General features: G+C 36.6%; 1 long non-coding RNA gene across 1 annotated transcript; it reads right to left on the bottom strand.

Moving 5' to 3' along the window:
• Positions 1-5517: 5517 nt before the first annotated feature.
• On the bottom strand, positions 5518-6252 carry LOC130053225 (uncharacterized). The gene is made up of 2 exons (XR_008801750.1): positions 5915-6252; positions 5518-5836 (listed from the first exon to the last, which is right to left on the bottom strand). It is a non-coding gene; the product is annotated as an uncharacterized LOC130053225 (long non-coding RNA).
• Positions 6253-12073: the final 5821 nt, after the last annotated feature.

Genomic DNA, 12073 nt, shown 5'->3' on the forward strand with positions numbered 1-12073 from the left:
ATGGCCACCTGAGCATCACAGAACTATTGGTTTCTATCAAATGTGCAACATATTAATGATATTTTAAACTTTCAACACTAGATGTCGTTTGTTCTTGTGGTAAAGACTTCCATTGTTTAAATACAAATTTCTTATCCAAACGTTTTCTTTTATTGACCTCAATCGTAGACAAACGGCATCAGATTGGGTTATAGATTGGGTTATAATGCTAAATTGTCTCGTCGTATAGGCAATATATGTGCAAAGTCTCGTTTAAAGTCAGCATCTTGCAAATTCCATGCCCGTTACTCAGCATTATTGTCTTATAGGCAAACACAACATGCCATTAGGTCGAGTGTTTCATAACAATTGTTAGGCCCTTCTTTACATACTGATTTTGATTACGAATTACTCCGTTTACCTGATCAAGATATAGGGCTCACGGAGGGTGTGACCGGTCAGTAGAGGATGCTCACTCCTCTTAGACATCTGATCCCAGCCCTGGTGTTTCCAAGGGTCTGTGTTTGTCCAGTTGTCGATTTTGTAATTTTATAGGATCATTACTGATCTTCACCTTTAAGCAAAAATGGTGATTTTTGAAATTTAAATGCATTTTCACTAAATTCCCATCTGGGCCCCGCACTAAAGCCTGAGCCCTTGACCAGGAGGTAGAATAGTCCACAATTTTTTTAGATAACTAAATGCATTTTAAAACAATGTAATCCCATGAGGATCCGGGTTAGAATAGGACTTCAGTACCCCTTGCTTGTCATAAGAGGCGACTAAATGGGGTGGTCCTTCGGATGAGACCGCAAAAACCGAGGTCCCGTGTCACAGCAGGTGTGGCACGATAAAGATCCCTCCCTGCTCAATGGCCATAGGCGCCGAGCATAGGTCTAAATTTTGCAACCCTTCACCGGCAGTGACGTCTCCATATGAGTGAAATAGTCTCGAGAGGGACGTAAATCAACATTCAATATAACAATGTATACAGTATTTCTTCACAATCAATGATAAAAAGGCTAGATGTCTATGTGTAAAGAAGATTTTTCAAGATTGTATGACTTTTTAAGTTTTAACTTTTGTCCAACCATCAGATCCCCCGACCCCGGAGCTATGACTTTCAGTTTAGGAAGAAAATTCTGTCTTCGTTATTACTACGTACTAGATTTGGTTGTTTCATGAATCTGATTTAAAAAATAAAAAAGATATGTACATTTTAACTATAGGAACACGAAAAACTCACCCTAGTACCAGAATTCCTGACCCAGGGGACATGAATTTCACAACGTTTGCTCAGTTTGTCTGCTAGATGTCCCTGATTGTACAGACCATTTTTACAGATGTCATCATTTTCTAAAATTTGACTCCACCCTTCAGACCCCTTGGTATAGTGACTATAAGATTCACTATTTCAATTTCACATCTAAGAAGTTCCATTCTAAATTCGATAAAAGAAAAAAACCCGGTCATGTACATACAGAAATCTTAACGACGGACGACGGACAATCGTAATAATACAACTAACTTTCACGATGTAAATCAAATAATCCTGAGCCACTGACCGTCACATAACAAGTATAGTAAGATATATCAAATATTATTAGTTACACAGTTAGTTAGTGACCTGACACGGAAAAATGCAAGTGTGAAAAGAAAACCCATATCGGGCGAGGCGAATTTATCACGTCGAAGACCTCTAACTGTATATGTGGGGGTCTATATCATACAACTTATCGCTTCGCCAATTTTGAAACGGCTGCAAGTCGAACCCGACAATAAATTACTCGCTCAATACGGATTTTTTTTCGCATGATACGTTTTTTTCACGGCATCGTGTGACCAAGATCTGACCAATTAGATTTCAACAATGTTGTCTGAGGCGTGATAAAGCAAATATGTCTGGTATTATCGATAAATGTTCAGAAAGAAGAGAAATTCTAAAGATATATACCGAAAATTAAAGATTCGTACAGTCTTATCAGGGGGTCTCAACTACGAAACCGGGAATTATGAGTTATTCGATACAGACCTTCTTTATCACGATATTTGATTTTGATAAGAAGAAAAAGGAAGACTTTCAAAGATGGTATGCATTTTCAGTATGGGTTACACAACCCTGTAATGTTGGTAGAAGTCTTAGATCACTCTACACACAAGTACTCTGATATAAAAAAAAATCCTCGAGTTCATCTCTGACAATATATTCGAAGTCTTTGGTGACCAGGTCTTCAAACAGTCTGTTGGAATTCCCATGGGCATGAATTGTGTTGAGTTATTAGATGACCTGTTTAATATCCTTACGAGGCAGAATGTGTTCAAAAAGCTTCTATCTTGCTGTGTCCTTCAGCTCGACATTTAGATATCCAGGGGTCCGTGTTTGCCCAATTCTCTATTTTGTATTGCTTATAGCAGTTATGATATTGATCACTGTTCGTTATCTTCACCTTTCAAATCGACGACGCTTTATCTATCAATAATAAAAATAATAATTTTCATTCATATATCTACATGTAGTCGATATCCCAAAGAACAAGAATGACACCACAGAGTCTTCCACATCTGCTGTTAACGGCAAAACTTTATGACAAAAGGAATGACTTCAGCTTCCCCACCATCTACTTCCCATGCATATCTATGTAGCATAATTCAATTTTCACCTTCATATGGTGCTTATGTCTCTCAACTGATTCGATACGCAAGAGCTTGTTCTGCGTATGGTCAGTTTTTACATCGAGGCAAGCTACTGACAAACAAGTTGATGGTGCTTAGGTTTCAACAGTCTCGTTTAAAGGCAGTATTTTGCCAATTTTATGGCTGTTATAACGCTCTTGCCAAAACAACCTGTCATTGGATCAAATGCTGTCTGACATGTATCATACCAATTGAGGCTGTTCTTTACACACCAGTTTTGAGTACGGATTACTCCGTTTACCCGATCGAGATATAGGGCTCACTTTGGGTGTAACCGGTCGAAAAGGAATGTGTACTCCTCCTGGGCACCTGATCCCACCTCTGGTATATCCAGGGGTCCGTGTTTGCCCAACTCCTTATACTGTATTGCTTGTAGGAGTTATGAAATTGATCAGTGTTGGTTATATTTATCTTTCTATCTATAAATCCAGCGTATGAGCTACATATTTAGAAATGAAGATCTTTAAAGGTGTGAAGCACATTCATTCCATACAAAGATTCAGCGAAAGATTTTAGAAGGGACGTAAAAACAACAAAAGAATCATACACAGCTGGGGTTTCAAATTCATTTATTTTCTCAAAACCATCTATAATACACGGTACATCAATATGTAATATACAAACAGTTCTGGTCAGAGATACAAGTTATACAGATTCACAGTATGGCAATAAGAAGACAAAATGTAAGTAAGGGCAGGCTAAATAATATATCTTCATGATAAACATTCAAAAGTTTTATAGTGACTTCAGGTCTGGTTTTGACATGAGATGGTAAAATTTTAAGTACATTTGGTCTGGGAAAATAGTTTGTTTACATAGTTCCTTCATATGTAAGAAAGTGCGAAACACTCCAATATATAATAAAATTACCTTAGTATATACCGGTGGATCAAAACCTCCACATGTGGTTTTTTTTAAGGGCATTGGTGTAGGTTTCACGTAAAGAATAGTTTTATGTACAAAAAAACGTTTGCGGTCCTCTTAGAGAACGTGGACTGAGCAGTCGTACTAAGCAACATCATAAAGAAAAGCCATCATTTCTACACTTTATTCTCGATCAGTCGATTTTTTATTATAGTATAAGATGTATGTACAATCCAAGACGATGAATATTTGATGATATCAAAATCAAATAAACAAATAAATGAAATAAATCACACACGCGCATACGTGATCTGTGATCTGTGTGTAAACTGAGATAAAACTGGTACGTTCAGAAGCGTCGAAAAATGTCCATCAAGATTGATATAAGGATATGATCTGTTGGCCTGTCAATGTATGACAGTTTAGTGAATGAATAGGAGTACACAGCCACGCTAGGCAAGAAACACAGATCTGATAGTCAGTGACGCATCAGTGAAACACGGATAACCACTCTACTGCTACAACAGTCGCCGGAGTAAGCTGGTTAGGGTGACCGAAAGTTAAGCATACATGTTTATACTTTTTTACTCCTTTAAAGCAACTTTTTCCGCCTTGAAAGAAGATGCAATATGGATGTGGTATAATGAAAGTACGACTTGAAAAGGAACCACTTCATTTTTCACCACCATCTACAAAATCTTATAATCTGTTTCGGGACGAGCCGAGTACTTTTGGGACAAAGCTTTTCTTAGTATTCAGCTTGTCCGTATATTTACCTGGCCATGGCAAATCTGAACAATAACATATCGGACAAATTGACGCCCATTTGAGTTGTAATTGCATTCTCATCCCCACTTACGTGAGAAAAGTCATCTGGTCGTGATACCTAATAGCCCTGTAATTTATTTTGCAAGGGGTCAAACCATTGCGGACAGTTTTCTTGTTTTCACTATGTCCTTTAAGAACATCTGTGTTAGTACCTCTAAAAGCTTGTAGGTATTTCACCTGAATGCTGAACAAGTAATTTTGGAACACCAGTATCTAGGTCATCATAGACTCATTTTTGGCTCTTCTGTTTTTAACCTGACCTATATTTAGGAAATCTCTCAGTTTCTGAAAGTATATTTCAAGTCTATTTACTTCGGAATATTGAATGGAGTGCGTTACATTTCAATCATTTTAATTGGTTGTTAGCTTACACGTGCGTTGGGTAATGCATACGCAGTGATTAACATACATGTATTTCAAAAGTTGAAAGTTTGAGATTTTAAGAATGTTAAGGGAGAACCAGATTCTATGTAAATATGTGTGTAAGGCCCTTGATTTTGGTTATCCGTATATACAATGTACATGTATATCTAAACTTCAACAGAAGTCTCAGGAATGTGCTATAAAAATAACGTGTAGCAATATATGATTATATGAGTGTTGTCTCTCCATTGGTAAAATAAACTGCGAAGAAGTGAAATTCTGTTTATACAATAGGAAGTTCTGTGAATTGTGGCAAAGAAGTGTTTGGTATTTCCATTTAATCCCTGAATGCACAGGTGCCCTGCGACTTGAAGTGCTGTAAAGTTAATAAACGATTTCTCTTTGTATTAGGAAGCCGCTTCGTCCTTTCCTAACTGTCAAGTATCCTAATTCATCATTTGTCAAACATTTTATTATGTATTAAATCTGAGGTATACTTAGAACAAGGTAAGTAAATTTTAGCGTCATCTTGTGAAACACCATGGGAGATCGCCGATGATTTAGAGGTTTGATCGCTTTATATTCCTCTTTAGTTTTTTGGATGTGCTTTAAATGAACCCCCACATGACAGTATCTTGGCAAATGGGAAGACTTGACACAGTAACTAAAATCACACGGAAAACTTACGACATGGGCATTATAAACGGTTTTTATTATCATATAAATACCTCAGTAGTTGAAGATTCCCACTCTCTCTCTCTCTCTCTCTCTCTCTCTCTCTCTCTCTCTCTCTCTCTCATTGATAATAAAAGTACATCATTCTATAAAGTCGTAGTGGATGATGACACAGTAACGACCTGGCCTACCTTGTCTATTTAAAGGAGACCTTACCTTGGTACGCAGGCCAACGCTCAGAACTGTAGATGCCGAGAAACCCAACCCTGGCCGCACAGGTAAGAACGAGTGTTGTCGTCTGGAGTCCGTTTACCTGCACGAGGTGTTGATCGTCTGCACCATCAGGACATCGTGGTGACTCCAGATCATGTCTCCCGCCGCAGTGAGGAGCCAGTCCGAACCTGGATTTGTTGTAATGGTGAACCATGGAAATCTTCAATAAAGAAAAAGTTATCAATTGTTCTGTTCAATTTATAACAAAACCGTGTTTTCCCATGCTTTGCATCAATACCTTAAGTTCTATTTCATTTTTTTCCCATCAGCGTTAATATTTGCTGTTGTCAGGATTTTTTTTAACTTAAACTTTATCTGGTACTAAAAACATTTATTTGCATGCCAAGTTGAACAAACTTTTAATTATACACCTTTTGTTTAATATTCAGTGCATGCGTATGCCAGTCTATATATCTAAAAATCTATTATTTCCTGCGATTGTATCGAACAAAACCTTCCCTGTACGAGTTGATAACATCTTCTTCCATTACGTTATCGGCGTGGAATGATTCAGGAAAGTGTTTCAATTTCCGGATTTTAATTTCTTGTCGAATAACGTTCGAGAGCTATTGGCAGGGTGTCAATAGCGCAAACTGTGAAACTATAGAACGCCGTGTTCATTGTGGTGAACTTCAAATTGGACCAGGCGCTTTTCAGATCTATGACGTTTAACTCCTCCTGAACGCTTGTCAAACTTTAGTGGGGTAGAATGCCAAGCGCCCTCCTAAACACCGGGAACAACGACAATTCACATCCTCATTACATGTCAGCAACTTCCGCTATATTGTCCTCAAAACGTCAAACCATGCTGGCAACCTGGAAGTTCCACTTCCTGTTTTTATTTTTGTTTTTCTTCACATCATACCACATCCTTGTTAAAAACGCAGGCACTTGAAATCGATGGATATTAAATTTCTCAGATGAAAGCTTACACACGTTCAAGTTTTCCAGGAAAAAAATTCTGCACGCGAAAAGAGGTATCTGTCACGTCAAAATTTTAAATGTTGTCATTATCATTGTATTCGTTATTTACATTTCGGAAAAAGTAATGCCCACAAACAAATTAACAAATAATTAACATATGATTAACAAATAATGCAATGCCTCCCGTTCGAAATACTTGTGTATAATACGGTTATAATTAATATTTACCGCGGTACGGAAATTAGCGGAAAATAATTGTCTTATAGATTCGGGAATAAGTTATCCAATTAAATTGGTGTATTAAGTCACGTGGTGTGAGTCTATGAGAAGTGTTCGAATAGCACGGAGAATCAGTTCTAGCCCGTCTTCAGAAGACACGTCAAACTTAAATAAAAATATAATTTTAATTATATATTTAGTATTTGTTTCAAAAGTTTCATTATAGGGCTAAGGTTTCCAGAGTTTTTTTTCTTTTTTGGAAATATAAGTTTTTTATCTCTGGTTTTCATCCTGGCCAACAAGTTTTTCATATTAGTAATACAGCATGTTATTTATTATTCATATTTGTATTTTTATGCCATAAAACGTATATTATGCTTGTCAAATACATTGTACATGTTTTGATAAACTTCCGGCTTCCCAATATGCTTCCTGACCTAGTCAGCAAATATATTTGCGTGGTTTTTTGTTGTTGTGAGAATAGAGAAAACTAAACTTTACTACACTGTACGCGATATCGATTTTCACTAGGATTGTTTATTCCCCCTGTCCAACACACCATTTCACGAAAAAGTCGGATGAGTTTTCTTTGAGAGAGTAAAATAAAAAAAAACCCAACTCGTTATCTCGTTATAACGAATTAGTTATCGCATTATAACGAGTTAAGATCTCGTTGTAATGATCTAACATTTCGTTACTAAGAGTGAGGTATCTCGTTATAAGGAGACATTTATCTCGTTGTAATGATCTAACATTTCGTTACCAAGAGTGAGGTATCTCGTTATAAGGACACATTTATCTCGTTATAATGAGATAATTAACGAGATAATTGTTTCCCTATTACAAGATGACTTTTGAAATGAGATAATTAACTCGTAATAACGAGATAACATACAGAACCCTTTCAGGGCCTTCTCTTGTTCCCGGACTCTAGATGTAGCGAATTAAGATTAATTAGCAAGCGGTAGTTATTGTACAATTACATGTACTTATAGATGTTGCGAATTAAGATTAATTAGCAAGCGGTAGTTATTGTACAATTACATGTACTTATAGATGTAGCGAATTAAGATTAATTAGCAAGCGGTAGTTATTGTACAATTACATGTACTTATAGATGTTGCGAATTAAGATTAATTAGCAAGCGGTAGTTATCAGCGACGTAGCTTGGGGAAGATAAATATGGAAGCAGAAAGGGCAGGGGGTTTGGGTGGGGGCCCCCAAGGGCGAAGCCCCCGGAAACTGGTGCATTTTAGACAATTAGAAAGGTATTTTCAAAGTCTCCAATACACATTTTCTTTAATTCTAAACACAGGCACATGGGTAAGGACATCGTAACTTCCTTCAATTTCTGTTTTTATATTATTTAAAATCTAATATTCATTTTAACTTGACTTTTAAATTTTTTTAAATTTTTTTTTACCGCAACAACGTGGAAGCACATGCTTCCGTGCTTCACAGGAAGTTACGTCACTGGAACTTATGGTACAATTACATATAACTCTAGATGTAGCGAATCGGAAGATTAATTAGCAAGCGGTAGTTATGGTACAATTACAAGTGCCTCTAGATGTAGCGAATTAAGATTAATTAGCAAGCGGCAGCTATGGTACGACTACATGTACTTATCGTCATGTCAGCTTCGTTAATTGCATGTCGTCTGCATCTTCATGGTTTAAAAACAACCATCAATGTGTATCAACGTGCAGAAATCTAATACGTGGCTGAAGTCGTTTGTAAGTTTATAACATACCTAATTTTTTTTTTTTTTTATGAATAGTTTTTTTTTTTTTTTTTTTTGGTGATGCTGTCGTTTGCTTGTTCGGCCCGCATTTTCTGTTAAAGTTTAAATCCATGCATTAATTCAAACTGAAGTACATGTACACGTATAGTCCTAATTTTCTCTGCCCGCGGCCTGGTTATTATTAATATTATATCATCTATTGGTGGATTGACATTAAGCAGTATGAACATATGTCTATGTAGATCATCGATAAAATCTACAACTAGCCTGGCTGATTTTTCGCTGAAATATTGATTTGGCTATAAAACTGAAAAACCATTGGTGTGCAATTCTACGAGTTATTAAAACAATGAATACAATTATATTAATTCGTTTGGAGTTAGAAATTAACATTTTCTGGTCATCTTTACGACGACCTACATGAATCTAATAGGTATGGTAACACAGCAAGAGTCTATAACTGTGGATATTGGAGAAATCATTGTATAATAGACATGCAGTATAGGAAATACCGGCATAGGAGTTATTGCCCTTGACATCATTTTTTTTAAAAAGTATAAAAAATTGTTTATCTATGGAAAATATAAACTTTTTAGTACATATAGTTTACTTTTTTTTTTATTTCATGCAGTGAATAAAATTCTCCTGAAAGATATATTTCTATCATGCGCAAAGTTTAATTTGATAAAGATTTGTGCAAAACCCCATGACATCGAAGTGGAAATGTCGCTGAATGTAATACGACTTTTTAACACATTAAGGCTCTATGTATATAACCTGAACAACTCGTGGATCTCGCCTTGGTTGCAGTTAAATTAACATTATAACATGTATCTTCATTACAAAAACCAATCCAATAAAAGGATTTTCATCCTGGTTTACACATGACTTTTGAAAGATGATATATACGTGTTGTGCAACTCACCGAAAAGATGTCAATATCGTGCTTGATTTTTTTGACAATATCTTCTCCTTTAATCAACCAAAAGATTTAATGAAATCGGCTTTGATTAACTGTCGATTACTGAAATGTTGACTTATTCACGTTACATTAACGCGACATATTTTGGACGATTTGTTCAAATGAAGCCAATTTTATGACTTTGAAAAGCTGTAACTTTATACTATCATTTAGAACTTGGACAATAAATATATCGATTTAAAATTAATGTCGCGATTCGTTATCAAAACGACTACGTAGTCAAAATTGCTTTTATTCAATCGCTGGGTTGATTAAATGAAAAGATATTGTCAAATAGTATCCACTTGGAGCATCATGCTGACATCGTGTCGACATTTTTGGCGACTTGCAACAAATATAATCTTTCAACAGTCGTGCAATAACCAGGGCGACATTCATTTTATTGTTGACGATATACAAGTTATATTGATCTATCTATAACCAAGACAAAAAAAGGTGTGTGTCGCTCAGTGCATAAAGATGAAGACTTACCGAGGTTAAAAATGTCGTTTAATTGTAAACATCGGTGACGTATCGACTTCTCGATATCGACATGTTGGTGTGAAATGAACAAGACTCGACACTTATAAACGTTTCCGTAGAAATATGCCACCATAGATTAGCTCGTTATACCGTGTTCATTTTTTTTTCATTTAAAAAAAAAAAAGCCCATCAGGCTCTGATAGCCAAAAGAAAAAACACCTTTGAGGCAAAATATATAATACTGTCCTGCAATGTGATGTTCACCACAATAGTTCATAATGAGTACACAAAAACACCTGGAAAAAATTTCAAACTTTCGCGGGATGAATTTGAAATAAAAATATATTAATCTTTAGAGAAATATATATATTTTTGTTTTTGATCGAGGCAAGGCAGTCGACAAGATCGAGAAAACAAACGCTATACTATGCAGTTTGTGCACATGCAAAATACATGTCTATAGAGAAACTGCTGACACAATATGAAGGGTCACACTCTTTAAATTGTCAGTTATGCAACAGCTGTCAACATCCCTCAGTTCTAATTAGCGATTCAAGCAGATCAATAGTGGCAGAAATTACTCATACAGTACGACAATTGTCGAATTTGGGGGTCACCGACCGAAATGTTCGGTATAGACACACATGCATCATTAATAGCAAATCGATAATTTTGACACCGGACTTACCATAAACCTTTCCATTATTCTTATGACGGTATGACGCCAGTTCGGCTTCACAGAAATTATTTTATGATGGGAAAGCCCCCGACTGGGGATGCTTACAGTCATAGACCTGGGCAGAATCCGCTCCGCGAGTGTTGACATGGCGACCGCGTTGGATCTCGTCACTACGGTAGGGGGTCAGCGAGGTCACGCACCATTAATGATAAAGTGAAAATACATACAAAATGAAAGTATATACAGAAACTTTTACCCATATGCCTATCAGCTCGGTTTGTGAGATGTGCGCTTGCGCTTCTTTATGGTGTTTCAGTTTTTCAATTATATTTCGTGTCATTGACCTATGTGTAATTCTTCTCTGACAAATTATCCCCACTAGACATGAAAGTCTCGTGATAAACAAGCATCCCTGTTGATTTCAATTAAAACTTGGAGAAAGTGTAATGTAAGGACGATGATACGATATGACTACCGGCCATTGACTCAGGTTTACGATTCTCGGGAGCTGTATCTTGCTAGCTGGCTCTCGTGATGTATGATTTTCCATTTAGATAACGTAAGCCAGTAAAATTACATGAAAATTGAATAATAAATATGTCTGATCATAAAATGCTATCCCATGCGTTCCATTAAAATACGACACTCTGGTCGATGGTCTTTCAATTTTACGGTGTAAATGTACTTAAAAGCTTATAAACGTACGTCATTTTCCCTTAATTAAAGAAACGGCCGCAGTCATGGGGTTCGGGATTGCTATCCTGTAACAGGCTGTGGAATTTTCCGCTTTGTCAGAGTGACTCGTGTATAGAAGGAAAATCGATTGAGAAAACGACGTGCAGTACCTGAAATGCAATCACATAAAAAAAAAGCTCGCATTCTATTTACAAATCTCGCCGATCAGCTTTGTTCATAAATCTGGCTGCGTTTTCTCTCGGATACTTTCTGCCGATGCCACCTTCCGATAAGAAATTCCTGTTACTTTTCAACTCAGACAGACAAACAAACGCAACGGGCCCTTGCATAACACGACAGATAAAAAAGTTGAAAGTTCGATTCCGATCTTCCCTTGACAATACACTCTTGAAACCTGAACCCAGGAGGGATGTTTACGGGGGAAGATCTCTGAAGATATCCCCTCACGTTGATAACTGTCAACAAGGAGTTTCTTTACATGAGTATGTACAATCTGATCTCAAGTGTTTCGAGTGTTTTGGAGCATGCACAGAGCTCCCAGATGTTCAGAACTTAATACATCGTAACAATTCTCTATTCTTCTTTTGAAATAAAGACCCTCTGTTTTTACTCCGCTATAATTTCCCCCATCTTTTCACCTGGTTACTAAAGGTGTTCTTTTCTACATTAGGCTGTTTTCTCTCGATTTATT

This window comes from Ostrea edulis, chromosome 3, assembly GCF_947568905.1.
Source record: "Ostrea edulis chromosome 3, xbOstEdul1.1, whole genome shotgun sequence".
Lineage (NCBI taxonomy): Eukaryota > Metazoa > Mollusca > Bivalvia > Ostreida > Ostreidae > Ostrea > Ostrea edulis.